The following is a 25,870-nucleotide window of genomic DNA, read 5'->3' on the forward strand; positions in this document are numbered from 1 at the left end:
GAGGGTATGAACCATAGAGAAGTTGGAATACAGTATATATTAAACCAATGTGAATTTATAATGAGTTCACAATAGTACCTAAGTGGTGATTTATTTTCTTATACTAACGGAGCTTATGAGTTTTCTGCTAAGTTTTGTGTTGTGAAGTTTTCAAGTTTTGGGTAAAGATTCGATGGACTATGGAATAAGGAGTGGCAAGAGCCTAAGCTTGGGGATGCCCAAGGCACCCCAAGGTAATATTCAAGGACAACCAAGAGCCTAAGCTTGGGGATGCCCTGGATGGCATCCCCTCTTTCGTCTTTGTTCATCAGTAACTTTAATTGGAGCTATATTTTTATTTAGCACATGATATGTGTTTTGCTTGGAGCGTCACTTTATTTTATTTAGTTTTGCTTGCTGTTTGAATAAAATACCAAGATCTGAAATTCTTAAATGTTAGAGAGTCTTCACATAGTTACATAATTATTCAACTACTCATTGATCTTCACTTATATCTTTTCGAGTAGTTTGTCATTGCTCTAGTGCTTCACTTATATCCTTTTAAAGCACGGTGGTGGTTTTATTTTATAGAAATAAATGAACTCTCATGCGTCACTTATATTATTTTGAGAGTCCTAAACAGCATGGTAATTTGCTTTGGTTATGAATTTAGTCCTAATATGATGGGCATCTAAGAGGGATATAATAAAAACTTTCATATGAAGTGCATTGAATACTAAGAGAAGTTTGATACTTGATAATTGTTTTGAGATATGGAGATGGTGATCTTAGATTCATGCTAGTTGAGTAGTTGTGAATTTGAGAAATACTTGTGTTGAAGTTTGTGATTCCCGTAGCATGCACGTATGGTGAACCGTTATGTGACGAAGTATGAGCATGATTTGTTTATTGATTGTCCTCCTTATGAGTGGCAGTCAGGGCGAGCGATGGTGTTTTCCTACCAATCTATGCCCCTAGGAGCATGCGCGTAGTACTTTGTTTTGATAACTAATAGATTTTTTCAATAAGTATGTAAGTTCTTTATGACTAATGTTGAGTCCATGGATTATACACACTCTCATCCTTCCCACATTGCTAGCCTCTCTAGTACCGCACAACTTTCGCCGGTACCATAAACCCACCATATATCTTCCTCAAAACAGCCACCATACCTACATATTATGGCATTTCCATAGCCATTCCGAGATATATTGCCATGCAACTTACCACCATTCCATTTATTATGACACGCTCCATCATTGTCATATTCCTTTGCATGATCATGTAGTTGACATCGTATTTGTGGCAAAGCCACCATTCATAATTCTTCCATACATGTCACTCTTGATTCATTGCACATCCCGGTACACCGTCGGAGACATTCACTTAGAGTCATATTTTGTTGTAAGTATTGAGTTTTAAATAAATAGAAGTGTGATGATCATCAATAATAGAGAATTGTCCCTCCAAAAGGGAGAAAGGCCAAATAAAAAAGGGAAGCCCAAAAAAAGAAAAAAAGAAAAAAAGGGGCTATGCTACTATCCTTTTTCCACACTTGTGCTTCAAAGTAGCACCATGATCTTCATGATAGAGAGTCTCCTATGATATCACTTTCATATACTAGTGGGAATTTTTCATTATAGAACTTGGCTTGTATATTCCACTGACGGGCTTCCTCAAAATGCCCTAGGTCTTCGTGAGCAAGCAAGTTGGATGCACACCCACTAGTTTCTTTTGTTGAGCTTTCATACACTTATAGCTCTAGTGCATCCGTTGCATGGCAATCCCTACTCACTCACATTGATATCTATTGATGGGCATCTCCATAGCCCGTTGATACGCCTAGTTGATATGAGACTATCTTCTCCCTTTTTGTCTTCTCCACAACCACCCTTCTATTCCACATATAGTGCTATGTCCATGGCTTTGCGTGAAGATTGAAAAAGTTTGAGAACACCAAAAGTATGAAACAATTGCTTGGCTTGTCATCAGGGTTGTGCATGATTTAAGTACTTTGTGTCGTGAAGATGGAGCATAGCCAGACTATATGATTTTGTAGGGATAACTTTCTTTGGCCATGTTATTTTGAGAAGACATAATTTCTTAGTTAGTATGCTTGAAGTATTATTATTTCTATGTCAATATTAAACTTTTGTCTTGAATCTTATGGATCTGAATATTCTTGCCACAATAAATAGAATTACATGGACAAATATGTTAGGTAGCATTCCACATCAAAAATTCTATTTTTATCATTTACCTACTCGAGGACGAGCAGGAATTAAGCGTGGGGATGCTGATACGTCTCCAACATATCTATAATTTTTGATTGTTCCATGCTATTATATTATCAACTTTGGATGTTTTATATGCATTTATTTGATTTTTATATGATTTTTGGGACTAACCTATTAACCTAGAGCCCAGTGCCAGTTTCTGTTTTTTCCTTGTTTTAGAGTATCGCAGAAAAGGAAAATCAAACGGTGTCCAATTGACCTGAAACTTCACGGAACTTATTTTTGGACCAGAAGAAGCCCACGGAGTATCGGAGATGGACCAGAAAAGTCCCGGGCTGCCCACGAGGGTGGGGGCGCGCCCACCCCCCTGGGCGCGCCCCCCTGCCTCGTGGACAGCCTGGAGATGCACCTACGTACTTCTTCCTCCTATATATACCCATATATCATAAAAACTTCAAGGAGCAGAATAGATCGGGAGTTCCGCCGCCAGAAGCCTCCATAGCCACCGAAAACCAACCTAGACCCGTTTCGGCACCCTGCCGGAGGGGGAATCCCTCTCCGGTGGACATCTTCATCATCCCGGCGCTCTCCATGACGAGGAGGGAGTAGTTCACCCTCGGGGCTGAGGGTATATACTAGTAGCTATGTGTTTGATCTCTCTCTCTCTCTCGTGTTCTTGAGGTGATATGATCTTGATGTATCGCGAGCTTTGCTATTATAGTTGGATCTTATGATGTTTCTCCCCGTCTACTCTCTTTTAATGGATTGAGTTTTCCGTTTGAAGTTATCTTATCAGATTGAGTCTTTAAGGATTTGAGAACACTTGATGTATGTCTTGCGTGGGATACCCGTGGTGACAATGGGGTATTCTATTGATTCACTTGATGTATGTTTCGGTGATCAACTTGCGGGTTCCGCCCATGAACCTATGCATAGGGGTTGGCACACGTTTTCGTCTTGACTCTCCGGTAGAAACTTTGGGGCACTCTTTGAAGTACTTTTTGTTGGTTGAGTAGATGAATCTGAGATTGTGTGATGCATATCGTATAATCATACCCATGGATACTTGAGGTGACAATGGAGTATCTAGGTGACATTAGGGTTTTGGTTGATTTGTGTCTTAAGGTGTTATTCTAGTACGAACTCTATGATAGATCAAACGGAAAGAATAGCTTCATGTTATTTTACTACGGACTCTTGAATAGATCGATCGGAAAGGATAACTGTGAGGTGGTTTCGTACCCTACCATAATCTCTTTGTTTGTTCTCCGCTATTAGTGACTTTGGAGTGACTCTTTGTTGCATGTTGAGGGAAAGTTATATGATCCAATTATGTTATTATTGTTGAGAGAGCTTGCACTAGTGAAAGTATGAATCCTAGGCCTTGTTTCCTAGCATTGCAATACCGTTTACGCTCACTTTTATCATTATTTACCTTGCTGTTTTTATATTTTCAGATTAAAAAACCATTATCTACTATCCATATTGCACTTGTATCACCATCTCTTCTCCGAACTAGTGCACCTATACAATTTACCGTTGTATTGGATGTGTTGGGGACACAAGAGACTCTTTGTTATTTGGTTGAAGGGTTGTTTGAGAGAGACCATATTCATCCTATGCCTCCCACGGAATGATAAACCTTAGGTCATCCACTTGAGGGAAATTTGCTACTGTCCTACAAACCTCTGCACTTGGAGGCCCAATAACGTCTACAAGAAGAAGGTTGTGTAGTAGACATCAAGCTTTTTTCTGGCGCCATTGCCGGGAAGGGGAGTGCTTGAAGTTATATCTTTAGATCTTGCAATCAAATCTTTTTGTTTCTTGTTTTAGCACTAGTTTAGTTTATAAAAGAAAACTACAAAAAAATATGGAATTGAGTTTGCCTCATATGCTTCATCTTTTTAATATCTTTCGTGAGTATGATGGAAAGGAAAATTGGGCCAAAGTGTTAGAAGAGGAATGCATTAAAATGTTTGGCACTAAATCTTTGAATGATGAGCATGATTGCAATGTTATTAGTATGAACTCTTTGAATATCCATAGTACTAATGATGATTGCACTAGTCATGATGAGAATGTCTCTTATAAGCATGTCAATTTTTGTGGAGTGCATAGAGTTTGCAAGTACACACCAATTAGGGAAGATAGATTTTGCAAGAGGCATAAGTACTTAGAAACTAAATGGTTGCAAGAAAGGCTAGATGTTCGTGCTGAAAGTTTATATTTTCTTAGCCGTACTTGTGAACTTTGCAATGAACATGGTCATTTAACCATCCGATGCAAATTGTTTCATGATCTAATCATTTCCAAAAATTGTGATGACTTGATTTATCTTGCACATCATAATGAACTTAGTTTGCTTATGGGTTATGAAGAAATGAAACGTATAACTTGTCGGCGTTCTGGGAACGGGGGTCCCAGACTTGCCTGCCAGCGGCCTGCGGCGTGGCACAAGCGGGGGCCTAGCGCGGCCCATCTTCATCAGCTCAATCTCAAAGACCCTCGCGAGGGGCCAAGCCTTGCGGGGCTGACAATAGGAAGCTTCCTCAGAGGTAGCCTCATCAGGCAGGCTCGCGAGGAGGTGGAGAGATCAAGGCAGGGGTACCTCGCGAGTAACCTGTGACGCAAGCCATGACGATCGAGACCAGGCGGGCGCAAGGCGGGCGCCGGCCAGTGCAGTGTCCTTGTTTTCCTTTGGTGCAAATGGGGCAAGCACAGGCCAAGGCATCAGGCAAAGGTTACCATTCCGGTGCAACGAGACCAAGACCAGCCGGACGGCAGGACAAAGGTCACCGTGGAGCCCAAGACGGCGGCATCGCCAGTGCTTTTGGCAGCCGAAGACCACCTTTGGTCAGGATAACTTGTACTAGATGTTCCCCTTCGAAATGGCCAATTGTTGGCGCCCTTCCCGCTCATTATTTGGGGAGAGGCCCAGGGCCTCTATAAATAGAGCTAGCCACCATAGAGTAGACATGATCGAGACATCTAGAGGATCGAGACATCCAGAGATATCTAGACATCTAGACACCCCAAGAACATGGAGAGATCTGGTAGAACCCTAGCAGAGAGAGAGAGAGAGGCGATGAACTCACCCTAGCAGTTCATCGCACCAACTCAAGAACACCTCTCGCGAGGCTGTTCTTCCCTTGTACTATCCATCATCAGCCCCAGAGGCAATCCACCACACCACACACTGGAGTAGGGTATTACACCACAACGGTGGCCCGAACTAGTATAAACCTCGTGTCTCTTGTGTTGTTCATCATTTTCATCTTAGTTCGCACGAGAGGATCAGACGTAGGCAGGTAGGGGAGAGATCTCCGTGCGCACCCCAGTGTTCGAACCTCAAGGGTCTGCCGGAACCCCAAACCCGACATTTGGCGCGCCAGGTAGGGGTGCACCGGAGTCCTCCTTCCTGACGACCCGCTCTCCCCGAACATAGCATCCTACCCTCATGGCGGACAACACGCCGCCCACTCTAGCAACGGATGCCGACACTAGGGCCAGGGGGCTCCGGGCCTTGGCCCCCGCCTTGCGGCAAGTGCGGTGGCCGCGCAAGTTCAGGCCTGAGATGCCGCCGCGCTACGACGGCGCGACAGACCCGATGATTTTCCTTCCGGTGTATGAGGAGGCCGTCCCTGGACCCTAGGGCGACGATCGGGTGATGGCCAACTGGTTACCCATGGCCCTCACCGGCGTCTCGCGCGCGTGGCTCCTCGACCTGCCGACGGCCTCTGTCACCTCCTGGGAGGAGCTGCGCGATCTCTTCCTCACCCGTTTTGCCGCACCAGCGCCGCCCATCGTTGTAGCTCTCCTAGGTGGCTCCCAGGCACCACCCTCGAGCCATCACGTCAAGCCATTCACCCGCTGGATCAGCATCGCCTCCAAGCGCTGAGAAGCCCCCCGGGCTGGGTGGCGCCCGAGGCCGATCTAACCTTCGACTCGGAGGACCACCCCTTCAACCCCATTGGTTCGGGCGCGCTCCTGATGCTGTGCACCCCTACCATCTGCCAAGTGGCCGTCACTAGGACCCTCATCGATGGTGGTGCCGGCCTCAACGTGCTCTCGATGGAGGCCTTCAGCCTCCTCCACGTACCGCTGGAGCGGCTCTGACCCAGCAGGCCTTTCTCGGGCGTCGGAGCCGGTTCCACCGCCTCCTTGGGGCAGGTCCACCTTCCAGTGACCTTCGGCACCTGTGACAACTTCCGCACGGAGCTGATCGACTTCGACATCGCCCCCATCGGCCTCCCCTACAATGCCATCCTCGGCTATCTGGCCCTGGCTCAGTTCATGGCAGCAACTCACCCGACGTACAACCTCATGAAGATGCCTGGGAGCAGCGGCGTCCTCACCTTGTCAGGAGACACAAAGGATGCGCTGCAGGTGCTCCAGCTTGTTTTTAGGGCGGCCTCGGTGGCGCAGCCCACTAGCACCGACGCCCTCGAACCCAAGGGGGCTGCGCCGGCTAAAAAGAAGCAGTTGTTCACCCAAGGCAAGGCAGAAACCAAGAAGGTACCAGTCGACGAGGACGGGTCTGCTAGCGCCACCTTCACCATAGGGGCCAACCTCGAGCCCGAGCAAGAGAAAGCCCTGCTCGGTTTCCTGTGTGCGAACAAGGTGTTTGCGTGGGAACCTAATCAGTTAGCAGGGGTCCCAAGGGAAGTGATTGAGCATCACCTCAACATGTTCCCCAATGTGCGCCCCGTGAAGGAGAAGGCAAGGTGGCAGTCTACTGAGAAACAAGCTTTCATCATCCAAGAGACCCGGAAGCTAGAGGCGGAAGGAGTTATCCGCGAGGTCCGCTACCCTGATTGGTTAGCTAATCCGGTCGTTGTGCCGAAAAAGGGAGGAAAGGAGCGCATGTGCGTCGACTTCACCAACCTCAACAAGGCCTGCCCGCAGGATCCATTTCCGCTCCCCCGCATTGACCAGATAGTCGACTCCACCGCAGAGTGTGACCTATTGTGCTTCCTAGATGCTTTCTCGGGCTATCACCAGAGTCATCAAGGGAGCCGCGTTAGCAGATTTCGTGGCAGAATGGGCAGAAGCGCCGGGTCTCGAGGCAGGCGAAGACCGGTCACTTTCCCCGGGAAGTGAAGCACCGGATGGCTGGTTCATGTACTTTGATGGGGCGTTCTCCCGACACGGTGCGGGAGCTGGCGCAGTGCTCGTATCTCCTACCCAGGACAAACTCTACTATGCCGTGCAACTTTGCTTCCATCACGGAGAAAAGGTCTCCAACAACATAGCAGAGTACGAAGGCCTAATAGCCGGCTTGAAGGCCGCAGCTGCCTTAGGGGTGAAGCGCCTCATCATCAAGGGCGATTCGCAGCTCCTCGTCAACTTCTCCAACGAGATATACGAGCCAAAGGACGACCACATGGAGGCCTACCTCGCTAAGGTCTGCAAGATGGAGAAACAGTTCTGGGGACTGGAGTTGCAGCATGTGCCTCGCAGCACCAATCAGGAGGCTAACGACATTGCCAAGAGGGCATCTAGGCGGCTGCCACAGGAGCCCGACGTCTTTGAGGAGCGGCTCTTCAAACCCTCGGCGGTGCCGTCTCTGTCTAGCACGGCACAACCGAGGGACGAGCTCCCTCAGCTGCCTGCCTCGGGAGCTCTGGTCTGCAGCCCGGCACAGGGGCACGCCTGCTCCTGGCGTTGGAGCCTCAGGAGGGATGTTGGATCCCAGAGGTCAAGGACTACCTGATGCAAGGGATTCTGCCGGAGAACGAGGAGGAGGCGGAGCGTGTGGCACGGCAGGCCATGGCTTATTGCATCCAGGATGGCGAGCTCTACAGGAAGCGGCCAAATGACATGTCCCCACGTTGCATTTCCAGGGAGCAAGGAAAGGAACTGCTGGCGGACGTACACAGCGGAGACTGCGGGCACCACTCGTCGTCACGAACCCTCGTCGGCAAGGCGTTCCGCAGCGGGTTCTACTGGCCCACAGCACTCAGCGACGCCGTTGAGCTGGTGAAGGCTTGCGAGGCCTGCCAGTTTCACGCTAAATAGATCCATCAGCCTGCGGGGGGTCTACAGACCATACCCCTCTCCTGGCCATTCGCAGTTTGGGGGTTGGACATTCTAGGCCCGTTCCTCGGGCGCCAGGGGGCTATCGCTACCTCTACGTCGCCGTGGACAAGTTCACCAAGTGGGCCGAGGTGGAAGTTGTCCGCACAATCCCGGCAGGCTCGGCAGTCAAGTTCATCAAGGGTCTCGTGAGCCGGTTTGGGGTGCCTAACCGCACCATCATTGACAACGGTTCGCAATTCACCAGTAATCCTTGGAACACAGATATGCTACGCTTCGGTAGCACACCCCCGGAGTAATGGCCAGGCTGAACGAGCCAATGCGGAGGTCCTGAGGGGCCTCAAGGCCAGGACCTTCAAGAAGAAGCTGGAGGCCTGTGGCAGGGGCTGGCACGACGAGCTCTAGTCTGTGCTATGGTCAATCCGCACGACAGCGACCAAGCCGACTGGCGAGACCCCGTTCTTCCTCGTCTACGGAGCAGAGGTTGTTCTCCCTCACGAGGTCAGACGTCGCTCCGCATGGGTCCTGGCATTCGACGAGGCTCAGCAGGATGCCCTGCGGGGGATGGATCTCGTGCTGGGGAAGGAACGCCGTCGGGAAGCCGCACTACGAGCGGCAAGGTATCAACAGGCGCTACGATGATACCACAGCCGCAACATCCGCCCCAGGACCCTTGAGGTAGGGGATCTCGTGTTCAGAAGGGTTCTCTCCAGGGAGGGGCTGCACAAGCTCTCTCCCATGTGGGAGGGCCCATTCAAGGTTGTTCATATTTCCAGGCCTGGCTCCGCGCGCTTGGAGACTCCGGAGGGAGTACGCATCCAGAACCCATGGAACATTCAACATCTCCAGAGGTTCTACCCCTGAGTGAAGCCGCTGCATTTTGGAAAAGGCCCGGTGCCTGTGAAGAAGGCGAATGCCTGTGAAGCCGCTGTGTTTTGGAAAAGGCCCGGTGCCTGTGAAGAAGGCGAATGCCTGTGAAGCCACTGCATTTTGGAAAGGCCTGGTGCCCGTGAAGAAGGCGAATGCCTATGAAGCTGCTGCGTTTTGGAAAAGGCCCGGTGCCTATGAAGAAGGAGAATTCCTATGAAGCTGCTGCGTTTTGGAAAAGGCCCGGTGCCTGTGAAGAAGGCGAATGCCTGTGAAGCTGCTGTGTTTTGGAAAAGGCCTGGTGCCTGTGAAGAAGGCAAATTCCTGTGAAGCTGCCGCATTTCAAGAAAGGCCTGGTGCCTGTGAAGAAGGCCAACGCCTGTGATGCTCGCCGCCCGTGACACTCTCACGTAATAATGAGTGGGGCTGTACACGCCCCGGAGTCTCCGGAGTGCCGCCCCCGGGCCTCGGGGGCTCCCGCCCATGCCCACTGGCAGCACTTAGCTCCGCGTTGGTGAGATGACGTCGAAGACTAGAATAGGCGCCGGACGTGGCTTTCCCATTTGCTTTCTGCAGTTGGCTTGTTTATTCCCGTTTGAAGTTTTTATTGGAGTTGTTGACGTTCCAGGCTTGTGGCTCTTTGTCTTTCTCGCTCGCTCACCTCGTTTTCTCTCGCGAAGTCTCGCGAGGGAGGACCGCGGGCGCCCTCGCGAGTGTTTTCTGCCCCGAACGCTTGGAGCTTTCCTTTTCGAGTCCTCTGCAGGAGCACCCCTCCCAGTCCGTGCCCCACGGGCATCGCGACACGAGCGCAGGACCTGGGTCGATCGCCCCCACAGCTAAGACCATAAGTTACCCCTCCTACTGATCCTTGCAGGGCACGAAGCGCACGAGGAGGCCACGGCCTCGGGAGGCGAGCACCGCGCCAAGCCCCACTGAGCTAAAATAGTTCCCGCACATGGGAGCGCGGCACGAGAACACGGCGTAGAAATAGCGGAAACGGCGCGATGGTTAAACAGCAACAGTTCTAATACGCCCCCGCGGGGCCCTAACTTACTATTTTTGCGCAGGATAAGAAAGAAAACAAAACGGGCGCGATTCGTCCTGCGCCAACCCACAGCGAAAGCTCGAGCTGCTCCTGGGACTCAGGCGGATCCCTCCTCTCGCTTCACTGGGGCGTGACGGCGGGCTGACCCGCTACCTTCACCCAAGCGGGCGCGACGGCGAGGAGGCTGGTCGCGGCCACCGCTGGCGGAGCTGCTGCCTGGGACGGGGTTGCTGAAGCTGGGCGGACCCCGAACACCACCGCATGTACGCCAGTCGCCATCTTCATCCCGGTTAGAGCCAGGGCTGGGCAGGCGGCCGCGGTCGTCGTCTTCAGGGCAACACCCGGCACGGCGACCGTCTTCCCCGAACACCCTCACGTAGAGGGTGGCGTCGCCATCAAACTTGAAGTACAGGGTGCACCACCAGCCCAGGCCACGCGCGCGGGCAAACGTTTGCCAGCCGCGTGTCAGAGCCCCGTTCCCAGAAACGGAGACCTCCAGTGACGCCCAGGAGGCCCTGCTGCAGCATCTGTCTGCCTGGAGCCAGAAGCCGCACCGGGCGCTGGCCGGCAGCTCATCTATGAAGAAATGGGGGAGCTGGAGCCTGGTGCTGGATGGGTCTGCCGACCACACGACGAACTCCGGCAGCACCTCCGCAGAGTGAGAGCGTGGCCTAGGGGGCGCACACCCATGGCGTGCCCCCGGTCGGCAACCTGGCGCTCACCACCACGTCGGGAACCACCTCCATGGCCGTGGGAGGCCACCACGGGGACCGTGGTATACTTGCGAGGGCGGCCTCTGCCGCGCTTGGCCAGGGGGGAGTCAGGTCCAGTCTGGGGGGCCTTCCCTTTCTCCGCGGCTGAGAATCTCTTTGGAGCCATGGGAGCGACGGGTAATCGAGAAGAATGAAAGGAGCAGCAAGGAGGGACGGGCCGAAGGGGGTCGCCCCGTGTAACACCCTCGATGCGACTATATCTCCCACGTGTCGAGCCACGACTTAGAGGCATAATCGCATTGAAGGCATATGTCGCAAGTGAGGTAATCTTCACACAACCCATGTAATATAATAAGGGAAAGAGATACATAGTTGGCTTACAATCGCCACTTCACACAATTATATGAATAAAGCATTACATCATCCAGATACAATCAAGGTCCGACTACGGAACCCAAAACAAAAGAAGAACCCCAAATGCGACAAAGGTCCCCGATCGACCCCAACTGGGCTCCATTACTGATCAACTAGAACGAAACAACATAAAGGACAAGATCTTCATAGAGCTCCTCCTTGAGCTTGGTTGCGTCATCTGCAAGGACTCATCGGCACCTGCAAGCTGGTTTTGGAAGTAACTATGAGGCACGGGGTGTAACACCCTCGATGCGACTACATCTCCCACGTGTCGGGGCACGACTTAGAGGCATAATCACATTGAAGGCATATGTCGCAAGTGAGGTAATCTTCACACAACCCATGTAATATAATAAGGGAAAGAGATTACCTAGTTGGCTTACAATCGCCACTTCACACAATTACATGAATAAAGCATTACAACAACCAAATACAATCAGGGCCCGACTACGGAGCCAAAATAAAAGAAGAACCCCAAATGCGAAAAAGGTCCCCGATCGACCCCAACTGGGCTCCACTATTGATCAACTAGAACGAAACACCACAAAGGACAAGATCTTCATCGAGCTCCTCCTGAGCTTGGTTGCGTCAACTGCACGGTCTCATCGGCACCTGCAAGCTGGTTTTTGGAAGTATCTGTGAGCCACGGGGACTCAGCAATCTCGCACCCTCGCGATCAAGACTATTTAAGCTTATGAGTAAGGTAAAGGTATGAGGTGGAGCTGCAGCAAGCGACTAGCATATATGGTGGCTATCATACGCAAATGAGAGCGAGAAGAGAAGGCAAAGCACGGTCGATAAAAGTATGATCAAGAAGTGATCCTAGAACAACCTACGTCAAGCATAACTCCAACACCGTGTTCACTTCCCGGACTCCGCCGGAAAGAGACCATCATGGTAACACACGCGGTTGATGCATTTTAATTAAGGTCAAGTTTAGATTTTCTACGACCGGACGTTAACAAATTCCCATCTGCCCATAACTGCGGGCACAGCTTTCGGAAGTTCAAATCCCTGCAGGGGTGTCCCAACTTAGCCCATCACAAGCTCTCACGGTCAACGAAGGAATAGACCTCCTCCCGAGACATTCCGATCAGACTCGGTATCTCGGTACAACAAGACATCCTCGACAATGGTAAAACAAGTCTAGCAAGACCGCCCGATGCGCCGACATCCTGATAGGAGCTGCACATATCTCGTTCTCAGGGAAACACCAGATGAACACTACGTACAGCTAAAACCAGCCCTCAAGTTTCCCCGACGTGGCGCCGCAAGTGGCTCTAGTTTGGACCAACACTTAGACAAGCACTGGCCCGGGGGGGGGGTTAAAATAAGATGACCCTCGGGATGTGCGACTCCCAAGGGAAAAAGGCTAGGTGGCAAATGTTAAAACCAAGGTTGGGCCTTGCTGGAGGAGTTTTATTCAAAGCGAACTGTCAAGGGGTTCCCATTATAAGCCAACCGCGTAAGGAACACAAAATCCGGGAACATAACACCGATATGACGGAAACTAGGGCGGCAAGAGTGGAACAAAACACCAGGCATAAGGCCGAGCCTTCCACACTTTACCAAGTATATAGATGCATTAATTAAATAAGATATATAGTGATATCCCAACAAGTAAACATGTTCCAACAAGGATCAACATCTCCATGTTCCAACAAGGAACAGACTTCAATCTTCACCTGCAACTAACAACGCTATAAGAGGGGCTGAGCGAAGCGGTAACATAGCCAAACAACGTTTTGCCGGGACAAGGTGGGTTAGAGGCTTGGTTCAACAATATGGGAGGCATGACAAGCAAGTGGTAGGTATCGCAGCATAGGCATAGCAAAAGAGCGAGCATCTAGCAAAGCAAAGATAGTAGTGATTTCGAGGGTATGATCATCTTGCGTGAAATCCCGCAAGGAAGAAGAACGAGTCCATGAAGAAGACAAACGGACGTAGTCGAACGGATCCTCACAAACGCAACGTTATCGGAACCAACCCGAAGAAGCAACACCGGAAAGAAGCAAACACCATAGTAAGAAACCATCACAAGAACATGGCATGATGCACAATCAAGTATGATGCATGTCCGGTTTAATGAAGCATGGCATGGCAATATGCACAAACAATACTACAAATTAAGTGGAGCTCAATATGCAACGAGTTGCATATTGACGGAGCAGCACATCAATTATTTAGTTTGATCTCGTTTATGTACCCAACAATATTAAATGTTGTTAAGCATGGCAAGAGGGTGAAGCAAAGCAAAACTACCTATCTAGTCAAGTTTAAATGAGGCCGGGAACAACAAACAACAAATTCCGGTAAATCCCCATATGCCTATTTTAGATTAGGTCCTATTCTGCCCTTAACCATATTTTAGAGTTGTTAGGCATGCAAAACAATGTCACCCAGATAAACTAGGCAAAATTCTACCCCATTTACATATAAAGTTTATTAAATTTGGAGCTACAGTTGAATAGTTATGAATTAAATCATTTTAGCATGGCAGAGGAGCAATTTTAAAAAAACATCATTTTAAACATTTTAAACATGGATGAAAGTGACATATTATTAAACTAGACAAAATTCTGAGCAAGTTTCATATATAAAATGTTTTAATCTGATGCGCGGTTGTGGAGATATTAAATGCATGATCTAGAGGGACTTTTCTGCAAAACTGTTTTACACTGGATAATTGGACAAAATCGCAGCCAGGGAAAAAAAATACTATGGGCCGAATCAAGCTGGGCCAACAGGAGGAAAAACAGAGGCGGGGCGCTAGGGTGTGGCCTCACCCAGTGGGCCTTGGCCCGGTCGGTGCAGAGAGGCTGGAGGAGGCCGGTTGGGGAGGTCAGACGCGGGCCAGCTGGACCCTGGCGCGGCTGGGCTTGGTGCGATCTGGCGCTGGCTCCAGGCGAACAGGGACGCGGTCAACGGCGATGCGGGACTTGGCGCTGGTCGTCCTCTTCCACACGCAGAAACAGAGGCCGGCGACGAGGACTTGAGGTGGGGGAAGGCGCGACGAGGGACTTGGCGGGGCGAAGGTGCACGGGAACCGACCGGATCTGGGCCGAGATGGGGCACGCCGGCATCGAGGAAGGCCGGCACTGCAAGAGCACCAGGCTCCTCTTTCTGTTCGGGAACGGAGGCGGCTGCAGGCACTGCAGCGTTGACGGAGGAGATGCAGGCTTCGAGGAAGGTACGGGAAGAGGACGTCGGCATGGAGAGGAGCGCTCGGGCGCGGCTGCTGCTTGGGGCGACGAAGAGGAACTCCTCTCCTCGTGGAACTCCTGGACGAGGGGGCGACAGGAGCACGGGCGTGGGCCGTCTGCTCGTCGGAAGCAGAGCAGCAGCGGCGCTGAACGAGAAGGCGGCAGCGGGGTCCGGTGGAGGCGTGCACAGGATCTCCTCTCCCCTGATTCGGGCGCGGGGTGGAGAAGATCGAGCGGGCAGAGGAAGGAGGAGGCGCTCAGCTGGTCGGATCGGAAGGAGGAGATGGATTGGATTGGATCGGGGAAAAAATGAGGAGGGCGGCTGGTTGGTTCGACGCTGATAACAAGGAGAGTGGCGGCAGCGTGGGGATTGATGGATGGGACAGCTCCCCTAGGTTTTAGGGTCTGGTCTGGTATATATAGCAAAAGGATTTTCGGATAGAGGCATTTGGTCCCTCCGATCTTAAACAGACGGTCGCGAAATAAAAGCTTAGGGAGACCAAATGAGAAAATGGTGACGTTTTGTAGATGTTTGGGGATGATTCGGACACAACGGTGGCGACTGCTCGGGTCGGGTCCGGAACAAATTTCGGACGCGCACGTGAGGGGTTCGATGCACTGAGCAAAAAAGGGTTTCGGACCGTGCGATCACATCGAACGGCTCCGGACGCGAAGAGGGGTAGGTGGATGGACTAGGTGGGCTGTGGCGAGGCTGAGAGGAGAGAAGAGAGAGAGGGGGCGGCAGCAGTTTTTGGAGACCGAAAACGTCCGACGATAGACCGGCTATAATGCCGCTATAGTTATCCGTTGGGGCATCAAACGATCTCCGAATGCGATGAAACTTGACAGGCGGTCTATCTACACTATAATAAGACCACACGTCAACTCTCATCCCATTCCGAGAACATTTTCCGGCCACCTATAAAATACTATTTCGGACATGCCGCGGGCGCGTGCAAGTGAGTCTGGGCTCAGAACGGACAACGGACGGAACGAGGAGACCGGGACGGATGCAAGTTTTGAAAACATGATGATGCAATGCACATGATGATATGGAAAGATGCAACACGCAAGCAAATGAAAAGACAACAACAGCGAATAACTGGACGACACCTGGCACATCGGTCTCGGGGCGTTACAACACTCCACCACTACGAGAGGATCTCGTCCCGAGATCTAGAATGGCACCGGAGGGAAAACGGAGGAGAAAGGGAATAGGTAAACTAAATTGCTTCTTTGACAAACGAGTGAAACCAAGAACCGTGCAAGGTTGAACAAATACGAGAAAAGAATACAACGGAGATGAACAAAATTGAAAACACACCGATAGAAAGGAGGAACAAAGAAGATCAAATTTGGGAAGAACTTCGATTGAAAAGGAAAGGGATTGAATATGAACTTGATAAGATGAGGGAATTTGAGCAGAGGGCACGACACTCCGGTTAAATGGACAATCATGAAAAGAACATGATCTTGACAAAACAAGAAGATGGGTTGAAGAGAACAACAACACAATGCCTCCGGAAGAGAAGAATAGAAGTCAGATCATTACAATAGAAGAATGGAGAAGAAAAGCCAACATCTGCCACAAAAGAGCTTGACAAAACATCTTTAGAGGAAGGGTCGAACGGAGTTGTTGGAACACCAACAACGAAAAGAGCAAGGTAGTAGTGGGCTTATGGAAAACATGTCAAAACTATGAGGTGAAATTCTGCCACTAACAGGAACGATATATCCTATTGATAACAACAAGGAGATGAGAAGTTTAAATCACCGGGAGGATAGGTGAATAACTTGGGTCATTTATAAGCACCATAATAACAACCATCCTTAGGGAAGGTTTAAGGTGAAATATAACCCAAGATAACTCCAATGACGAGATTGATGGATTTGAAATATCTCATTCATAACAACATGTGAATCAAGAAACATGAATTCAAATTATCAAGAATGACATAATACCATCTCCAATGATACGGAAGAAAGAATTGCACTTCGGAATGCAAGATGAAGAATGCTTGAGCTCCTCAGAAAAGAATCTCAATGAACTCTTGGAGAGGGGATATAAATCCTTGATGAACCATCAAGTATAGCCTCCATGAAGAAACTCCGGTAACAAAAGAATAAAAAGAAAGAGAAATTGAAAACACAAGGTGAACCCTTGCAATGATTTAGATGGATCTCCGTGATAATTAGAGCTTGGAACTCCGGGCCAAAAGAGAAGATAAAACAACTGAAACCGAGAATTTGAAGGGCCTCCGGAATAAAGATTTAATCACTTGAATGAACAAGAATAAGAATTATGTTATGCTTGTCCTTCACCAATTAAATTGATGTAAATCAACGGATTTGGCACACTACTTATTCTCGTAGCAAGGATTAAGAGAGATATGTCGCCAACTTGGGAAGGTCTTCTTTGAACCACCGGTAGGATTGACAACGAATAAATTGATAAGGAAGAGAAACCTGGAAGAACCACCGTAAGAATTGGTTATGAACAAACAGAAGATAAAGAAACACCGGGAAGAATTATAAAATGAACGAAGATGCTTGAGAGGATTTAGATACATGAGAACAAAGAGATCACGAGCCAATTGGAGATCACCTGAACGATGCACCCGTAAGATTGGAAAATATCAACTGAAAGCTGATAATGAATACACCTGAGTTGATGGACTCCGTATACTCAAACTGAGAAGACTCTTGAATTACTCCGGATAGGTGAAAAGAATTCTCACGATCAAAACCATTACGAGAGGATGGCAACAAGCTAGAATCACGAATCTTGAAGAGAATAGAGCAAGATTAAAGAGAAACTCTTCTTCGGTCTTCGAATGTTTGAGAAAGACGATGAGAACACCACTAAGACTTATTGAGGCACCGGAATAAAGAAGAATATAAAAGTTGAATCAACAATGAAATGAATTTGAAAGATCTTGGAGAAGGACATTTGATTGATGATAATTCATTCTCACGTCAAACTTCGAAATGAATTTAGGCTAGCTCCGGGAGAATAAGAAGAGTCAGGTAAGATCCTGGGAAAAGACCTGTGGGTTAGGGCCCACTCAACAGAAACACCGTCGAATCATTTGGAAGGGAGATTGCACCGGTTGAATTAAATGACTTGAATGAGGGAACATCCTCGAAATAGGTTGAACGGATCTTGGATGACAAGGCGAGCCTGCTGAGGTATCTTCAGGGCACCGGAACAAATGAATAGCGAGAAGTGAAAGAATATGAGGAGCACCGGCATGATAGGGTATTTGAAACGAGGAAAAAGATATGATCCACACCGAAAGCTTGAATTGGTTTCACAGGAGAAGAAAAGAACAAAGACTGATGAGCTTGACGCTCCATTAGAAAACTTCATGAGAATCACCGGATAAGAACATTAACGGAAAAGAATGGAGATACTTCTCATCACTGAGATGATACTTGATTGAGAAATCTGAGTCCTTGAAGAAAACAAGGGAGGGAGGGCAGGAAAAACAAAGACAATTTAGAATGGATGAAACGAACACCGTTTGAGAAGAACTGATAATTGATCTTCCAGATGTGGAAATGATCGGATCCACTTGAGGAGAGACACACCGGTTGAAAAGAAATTGAAATGAGAAACTCGATGATCGAGAAGGATTAGTATTCACATAGGAATATGAGAACACCATTTGGGGAAGGTATGGAATCAACATTTGACTTCGAAGCAACTCGAATACCACAACTCCAAAACAAAACAATGGATTGGCTTGCAAAGTAAGCCGGAACAAACATATGATAGAGATTTCATCCAAAGTTTTCATGGTGGGGCCTACACGGGCTCGATCGTACAGCACCATCATGTACAAGGCAGTGCACATGACATACGAAGCGTCCCCGAGTCGGCATAGCCAAGGACTGTTTAAGACACAACGAGACCACTGTAAAATCGACCGTGAATAGGCGGACCACTAGACGTCGAACCCCAATTTCATATCATACATCTGTCGGAAAGATATCCTAAGAGCTACTTGAATTCCCACTTATAAACTCCCGAAATTTTCCGGTATGCAATCAGGTGTTGGGGATACAGGGGAAGCATAATATCTCACCCAAACTAGCAAATCCTTCATCCAGCTGTATCCATCCTTCAACACATAACCAAGAAACCTTCAGAAATCATCTACCTCAACCTTCGAAAAGCATTCGTTATACAAGTTATGGCAATACTCCTGAACTCCCGCCCCAGTACTGGGTGGCGTCGAGGTTATCTCACCAACGAACTGCATAAAAGAGATTTTCGATGTCGGCGTACTAAACTCAGGTATTCCAGAACTGCAACAATAAAATTATGACGACAACACCTCAGAGCTCAACTCCCCGGGACACTTCCACTAAACCCCTGACAGGAGGCACCAAGACAATGTTCTCATCATAAAACCATCGGAACGATTCCAAGATACCCGCGTGATCCTAAATTTTTTTTTAGTGAAATTTGAGAAGAGAAGAGTCAAAACTCTACGTCAGGATGCCTTACCAGAGCGATGAGGACACTGGGAAGTAAAAAGAATTCCTAAACTCTCCGATATATAAATATAATACCTAAATGACTCAAAACATTTTTCTAGACTCAACTTGTCTGCTAATTTGATCAAGCAGTGGGGCTCCTAAGGTCGGGGAAGGCTCTGATACCAACTTGTAACACCCTCGATGCGACTACATCTCCCACGTGTCGGGGCACGACTTAGAGGCATAATCGCATTGAAGGCATATGTCGCAAGTGAGGTAATCTTCACACAACCCATGTAATATAATAAGGGAAAGAGATTACGTAGTTGGCTTACAATCGCCACTTCACACAATTACATGAATAAAGCATTACAACAACCAAATACAATCAGGGCCCGACTATGGAGCCAAAATAAAAGAAGAACCCCAAATGCGACAAAGGTCCCCGATCGACCCCAACTGGGCTCCACTACTGATCAACTAGAACGAAACACCACAAAGGACAAGATCTTCATCGAGCACCTCCAGAGCTTGGTTGCGTCAACTGCACGGTCTCATAGGCACCTGCAAGCTGGTTTTTGGAAGTATCTGTGAGCCACGGGGACTCAACAATCTCGCACCCTCGCGATCAAGACTATTTAAGCTTATGGGTAAGGTAAAGGTATGAAGTGGAGCTGTAGCAAGCGACTAGCATATATGGTGGCTATCATACGCAAATGAGAGCGAGAAGAGAAGGCAAAGCACGGTCGATAAAAGTATGATCAAGAAGTGATCCTAGAACAACCTACGTCAAGCATAACTCCAACACCGTGTTCACTTCCCGGACTCCACCGGAAAGAGACCATCACGGTAACACACGCGGTTGATGCATTTTAATTAAGGTCAAGTTTAGGTTTTGTACAACCGGACGTTAACAAATTCCCATCTGCCCATAACCGTGGGCACGACTTTCGAAAGTTCAAATCCCTACAGGGGTGTCCCAACTTAGCCCATCACAAGCTCTCACGGTCAACGAAGGAATAGACCTCCTCCCGAGACATTCCGATCAGACTCGGTATCTCAGTACAACAAGACATCCTCGACAATGGTAAAACAAGTCCAGCAAGACAGCCCGATGCGCCGACATCCTGATAGGAGCTGCACATATCTCGTTCTCAGGGCAACACCGGATGAACACTACGTACAGCTAAAACCAACCCTCAAGTTTCCCCGAGGTGGCGCCACAAGTGGCTCTAGTTTGGACCAACACTTAGACAAGCACTGGCCCGGGGGGGTTAAAATAAGATGACCCTCGGGATGTGCGACTCCCAAGGGAGAAAAAAGGCTAGGTGGCAAATGTTAAAACCAAGGTTGGGCCTTGCTGGAGGAGTTTTATTCAAAGCGAACTGTCAAGGGGTTCCCATTATAACCCAACCGTGTAAGGAACGCAAAATTTGGGAACATAACACCGATATGACGGAAACTAGGGCGGCAAGAGTGGAACAAAACACCAAGCATAAGGCCGAGCCTTCCACACTTTACCAAGTATATCGATGCATTAATTAAATAAGATATATAGTGATATCCCAACAAGTAAACATGTTCCAACAAGGATCAACATCTCCATGTTCCAACAAGGAGCAGACTTCAATCTTCACCTGCAACTAACAACGCTATAAGAGGGGCTGAGCGAAGCGGTAACATAGCCAAACAACGGTTTGCTGGGACAAGGTGGGTTAGAGGCTTGGTTCAACAATATGGGAGGCATGACAAGCAAGTGGTAGGTATCGCAGCATAGGCATAGCAAAAGAGCGAGCATCTAGCAAAGCAAAGATAGTAGTGATTTCGAGGGTATGATCATCTTGCCTGAAATCCCGCAAGGAAGAAGAACGAGTCCATGAAGAAGACAAACGGACGTAGTCGAACAGATCCTCACAAACGCAACGTTATCGGAACCAACCCGAAGAAGCAACACCAGAAAGAAGCAAACACCATAGTAAGCAACCATCACAAGAACATGGCATGATGCACAATCAAGTATGATGCATGTCCGGTTTAATGAAGCATGGCATGGCAATATGCACAAGCAATAATACAAATTAAGTGGAGCTCAATATGCAACGAGTTGCATATTGATGGAGCACCACATCAATTATTTAGTTCGATCTCGTTTATGTACCCAACAATATTAAATGTTGTTAAGCATGGCAAGAGGGTGAAGCAAAGCAAAACTACCTATCTAGTCAAGTTTAAATGAGGCCGGGAACAACAAACAACAAATTCTGGTAAATCCCCATATGCATATTTTAGATTAGGTCATGTTCTGCCCTTAACCATATTTTAGAGTTGTTAGGCATGCAAAACAATGTCACCAAGATAAACTAGGCAAAATTCAACCCCATTTACATATAAAGTTTATTAAATTTGGAGCTACGGTTGAATAGTTATGAATTAAATCATTTTAGCATGGCATAGGAGCAATTTTAAACAAACATCATTTTAAACATTTTAAACATGGATGAAAGTCACATATTATTAAACTAGACAAAATTCTGAGCAAGTTTCATATATAAAATGTTTTAATCTGATGCACGGTTGTGGAGATATTAAATGCATGATTTAGAGGGACTTTTCTGCAAAACTGTTTTACACTGGATAATTGGACAAAATCGCAGCCAGGGAAAAAATACTATGGGCCGAATCAAGCTGGGCCAAAGGAGGAAAAACAGAGGCGGGGCGCTGGTGTGTGGCCTCACCCAGTGGGCCTTGGCCCGGTCGGTACAGAGAGGCTGGAGGAGGCTGGTTGGGGAGGTCGGACGCGGGCCAGCTGGAGCCTGGCGTGGCTGGGCTTGGTGCGATCTGGCGCTGGCTCCAGGCGAACAGGGACGCGGTCAACGGCGATGCGGGACTTGGCACTGGTCGTCCTCTTCCACACGCAGAAACAGAGGCCGGCGACGAGGACTTGAGGTGGGGGAAGGCACGACGAGGGACTTGGCGTGGCGAAGGTGCACGGGAACCGACAGGATCTGGGTCGAGATGGGGCACGCCGGCGTCAAGGAAGGCCGGCAATGCAAGAGCGCCAGGCTCCTCTTTCTATTCGGGAACGGAGGCGGCTGCGGGCACTGCAGCGTTGACGGAGGAGATGCAGGCGTCGAGGAAGGTATGGGAAGAGGATGTCGGCATGGAGAGGAGCGCTCGGGCGCGGCTGCTGCTTGGGGCGACGAAGAGGAACTCCTCTCCTCGTGGAACTCCTGGACGAGGGGGCGATAGGAGCACGGGCGCGGGCCGTCTGCTCGTCGGAAGCAGAGCAGCAGCGGCGCTGAACGGGAAGGCGGCAGCGGGGTCCGGTGGAGGCGTGCACATGAGCTCCTCTCCCCTGATTCGGGCGCGGGGTGGAGAAGATCGAGCGGGCAAAGGAAGGAGGAGGCGCTCGGCTGGTCGGATCGGAAGGAGGGGATGGATTGGATTGGATCGGAGAAAAAAAATGAGGAGGGCGGCTGGTTGGTTCGACGCTGATAACAAGGAGAGTGGCGGCAGCGTGGGCATTGATGGATGGGACAGCTCCCCTAGGTTTTAGGGTCTGGTCTGGTATATATAGCAAAAGGATTTTCGGATAGAGGCATTTGGTCCCTCCGATCTTAAATGGACGGTCGCAAAATAAAAGCTTAGGGAGATCAAATGAGAAAATGGTGACGTTTTGTAGATGTTTGGGGATGATCCGGACACAACGGTGGCGACTGCTCGGGTCGGGTCCGCGACAAATTTCGGACGCACACGTGAGGGGTTCGATGCACTGAGCAAAAAAGGCTTTCAGACCGTGCGATCGCATCGAACGGCTCCAGACGCAAAGAGGGGTAGGTGGATGGACTAGGTGGGCTGTGGCGAGGCTGAGAGGAGAGAAGAGAGAGAGGGGCCGGCAGCAGTTTTCGGAGACCAAAAACGTCCAACGATATACCGGCTATAATGCCGCTATAGTTATCCGTTGGGGCATCAAACGATCTCCGAATGCGATGAAACTTGACAGGCGGTCTATCTACACTATAATAAGACGACACGTAAACTCTCATCCCATTCTGAGAACATTTTCCGGCCACCTATAAAACACTATTTCGGACATGCCGCGGGCGCGTGCAAGTGAGTCTGGGCTCAGAACGGACAACGGATGGAACGAGGAGACCGGGACGGATGCAAGTTTTGAAAACATGATGATGCAATGCACATGATGATATGGAAAGATGCAACACGCAAGCAAATGACAAGACAACAACAGCGAATAACTGGACGACACCTGGCACATCGGTCTCGGGGCGTTACACGGGGACTCAGCAATCTCGCATCCTCGCGATCAAGACTATTTAAGCTTATGGGTAAGGTAAAGGTATGAGGTGGAGCTGCAGCAAGCGACTAGCATATATGGTGGCTAACATACACAAATGAGAGCGAGAAGAGAAGGCAAAGCACGGTCAATAAAAGTATGATCAAGAAGTGATCCTATAACAACCTACGTCAAACATAACTCCAACACCGTGTTCACTTCCCGGACTCCGCCGAGAAGAGACCATCACGGTTACACACGCTATTGATTCATTTTAATTAAGGTCAAGTTTAGGTTTTCTACAACCGGACGTTAACAAATTCCCATCTGCCCATAACCGCGGGCACGGCTTTCGAAAGTTCAAATCCCTGTAGGGTGTTCCAACTTAGCCCATCACAAGCTCTCACGGTCAACGAAGGAATAGACCTCCTCCCGAGACATTCCGATCAGACTCGGTATCCCGGTACAACAAGACATTTCGACAGGGTAAAACTAAACCAGCAACACCGCCCGATGCGCCGACATCCTGATGGGAGCTGCACATATCTCATTCTCAGGGCAACACCGGATAGGTCAAGCTACGAGTAAAACCAGCCCTCAAGTTTCCCCGAGGTGGCCCCGCAGGCTGCCCATTTCGGACCAACACTTAGACAAGCGCTGGCCCGGGGGGGTTAAAATAAGATGACCCTTGAGTCTGCAGAACCCAAGGGAAGGTGGTAGGTTGTTAGTGCAAATGGTAAAACCAAGGTTGGGAATTGCTGGAGGAGTTTTATTCAAGGCGGACTGTCAAGGGGTTCCCATTATCACCCAACCGCGTAAGGAATGCAAAATTCGGGAACATAACACCGATATGATGGAAACTAGGGCAGCAAGAGTGGAACAAAACACCAGGCATAAGGCCGAGCCTTCCACCCTTTACCAAGTATATAGATGCATTAATTAAATAAGAGATATTGTGATATCCCAACAAGTAAACATGTTCCAACAAGGAACAACAACTCCATGTTCCAACAAGGAACAAACTTCAATCTTCACCTGCAACTAACAATGCTATAAGAGGGGCTGAGCAAAGCGGTAACATAGCCAATCAACGGTTTGCTAGGACAAGGTGGGTTATAGGCTTGGTTCATCAATATAGGAGGCATGATAACCAAGTGGCAGGCATCACAGCTTAGGCATAGCAAAAGAGCGAGCAACTAAGCAAGCAAAGATAGAAGTGATTTCGAGGGTATGATCATCTTGCCTGAAATCCCGCAAGGAAGAAGAACGAGTCCATGAAGAAGACAAACAGACGTAGACGAATGGGTCCTCACAAACACGACGTTAACGGAACCAACCCGAAGAAGCAAACACCGGAAAAGAAGCACACAACATAGTAAACAACCAACACATGAACATGGTATGATATGCGAGATGCGGTATGCGATGCATATGCATGATTTGACAAGAGATGAAGGAACCTGGCCTCAACTTGGAAATCCAAGTGTGCCACTGGAAAGATGAGATGAAATCGCTTGAAAACGATATAAAGAACGCCGGAATCAGAGTTACGGTTTGGAAATGGCAAGCGATTCAAATATGACTCCGGTCTTCGATTTACAGCAAGTAGCCATCTAAATGCAATGAGATGAGCATGCTACAGCACTCAAACATGACAATAAATACATGGCAGGGATGCATTCATGATGCTTAACAAAATACTAGCACTGAGCTACGGCTAAATCATCCATTAACAGGTTCAAACAAGCGTGGCAAAAATGCATATGACAAACAGATCTCAGACTTAGTGAAATTAACACTAGCCTGGAATTTCAGATCAGGTAGCACACTTTGGAGCAACAAAACTACATGCCACAGGATCTGAACATGGCAAAGTAAAGCATGGCATGGAGCTACTCAAAGATCTTAACAAAAGTCCCTTAGTGACCTTGAGCCAAAAGGGATCACAAAATACAATTGCAAGCATGTGAACATGGCAAAAACATAATCAGTTTTCAGACTTGATGAAAACTGGAGCATGCTGAAACAGATATCAAGTAGGCATGTTTACGAGTTTGATGCACTCACTACGGTGCAAGTCATGATAAGATAAGCATACACCCATCAAGAACACACAAAACGCAAGCTAGACATGGCAAGAACAATAGCATAGCATGCACGGATCAACTACAACATCATCGGCAAAATTGCAAACAAGTTGACAATCCGACCAGATTCACAAAGTAGCAAAAGTAGAGCTCGATTGACTCAAGCTAGGGTGCTCCATAATTGCAAACAAGGACATGGATGGATATAGCACTACAAGATTAACAAAACATCCTTACTGATCATCCTCAAAAGAGGCACGGATCACTAGGAAACAACATGAACATATGGCATCATGAGATAAACAGCTCCAGGACTTAGTGAAATTACTAAGTCCCTGAAAACAGAATTAGCAAGTGCACCACTTTGCAAGCTTGCACTAGTCACCACACACATCACAAAAATGCATGGGTTGCACCTCTGGAAAGATGAAAAAACCCTTAACAAAACACATGTAGAGCATCAGGGCATATCATGCACACATTAATCATGGCAAAAATGACAAAAAGCTA

The sequence above is a fragment of the Triticum dicoccoides genome, chromosome 4A (assembly GCF_002162155.2).
Source record: "Triticum dicoccoides isolate Atlit2015 ecotype Zavitan chromosome 4A, WEW_v2.0, whole genome shotgun sequence".
In the NCBI taxonomy this organism is placed as follows: domain Eukaryota; kingdom Viridiplantae; phylum Streptophyta; class Magnoliopsida; order Poales; family Poaceae; genus Triticum; species Triticum dicoccoides.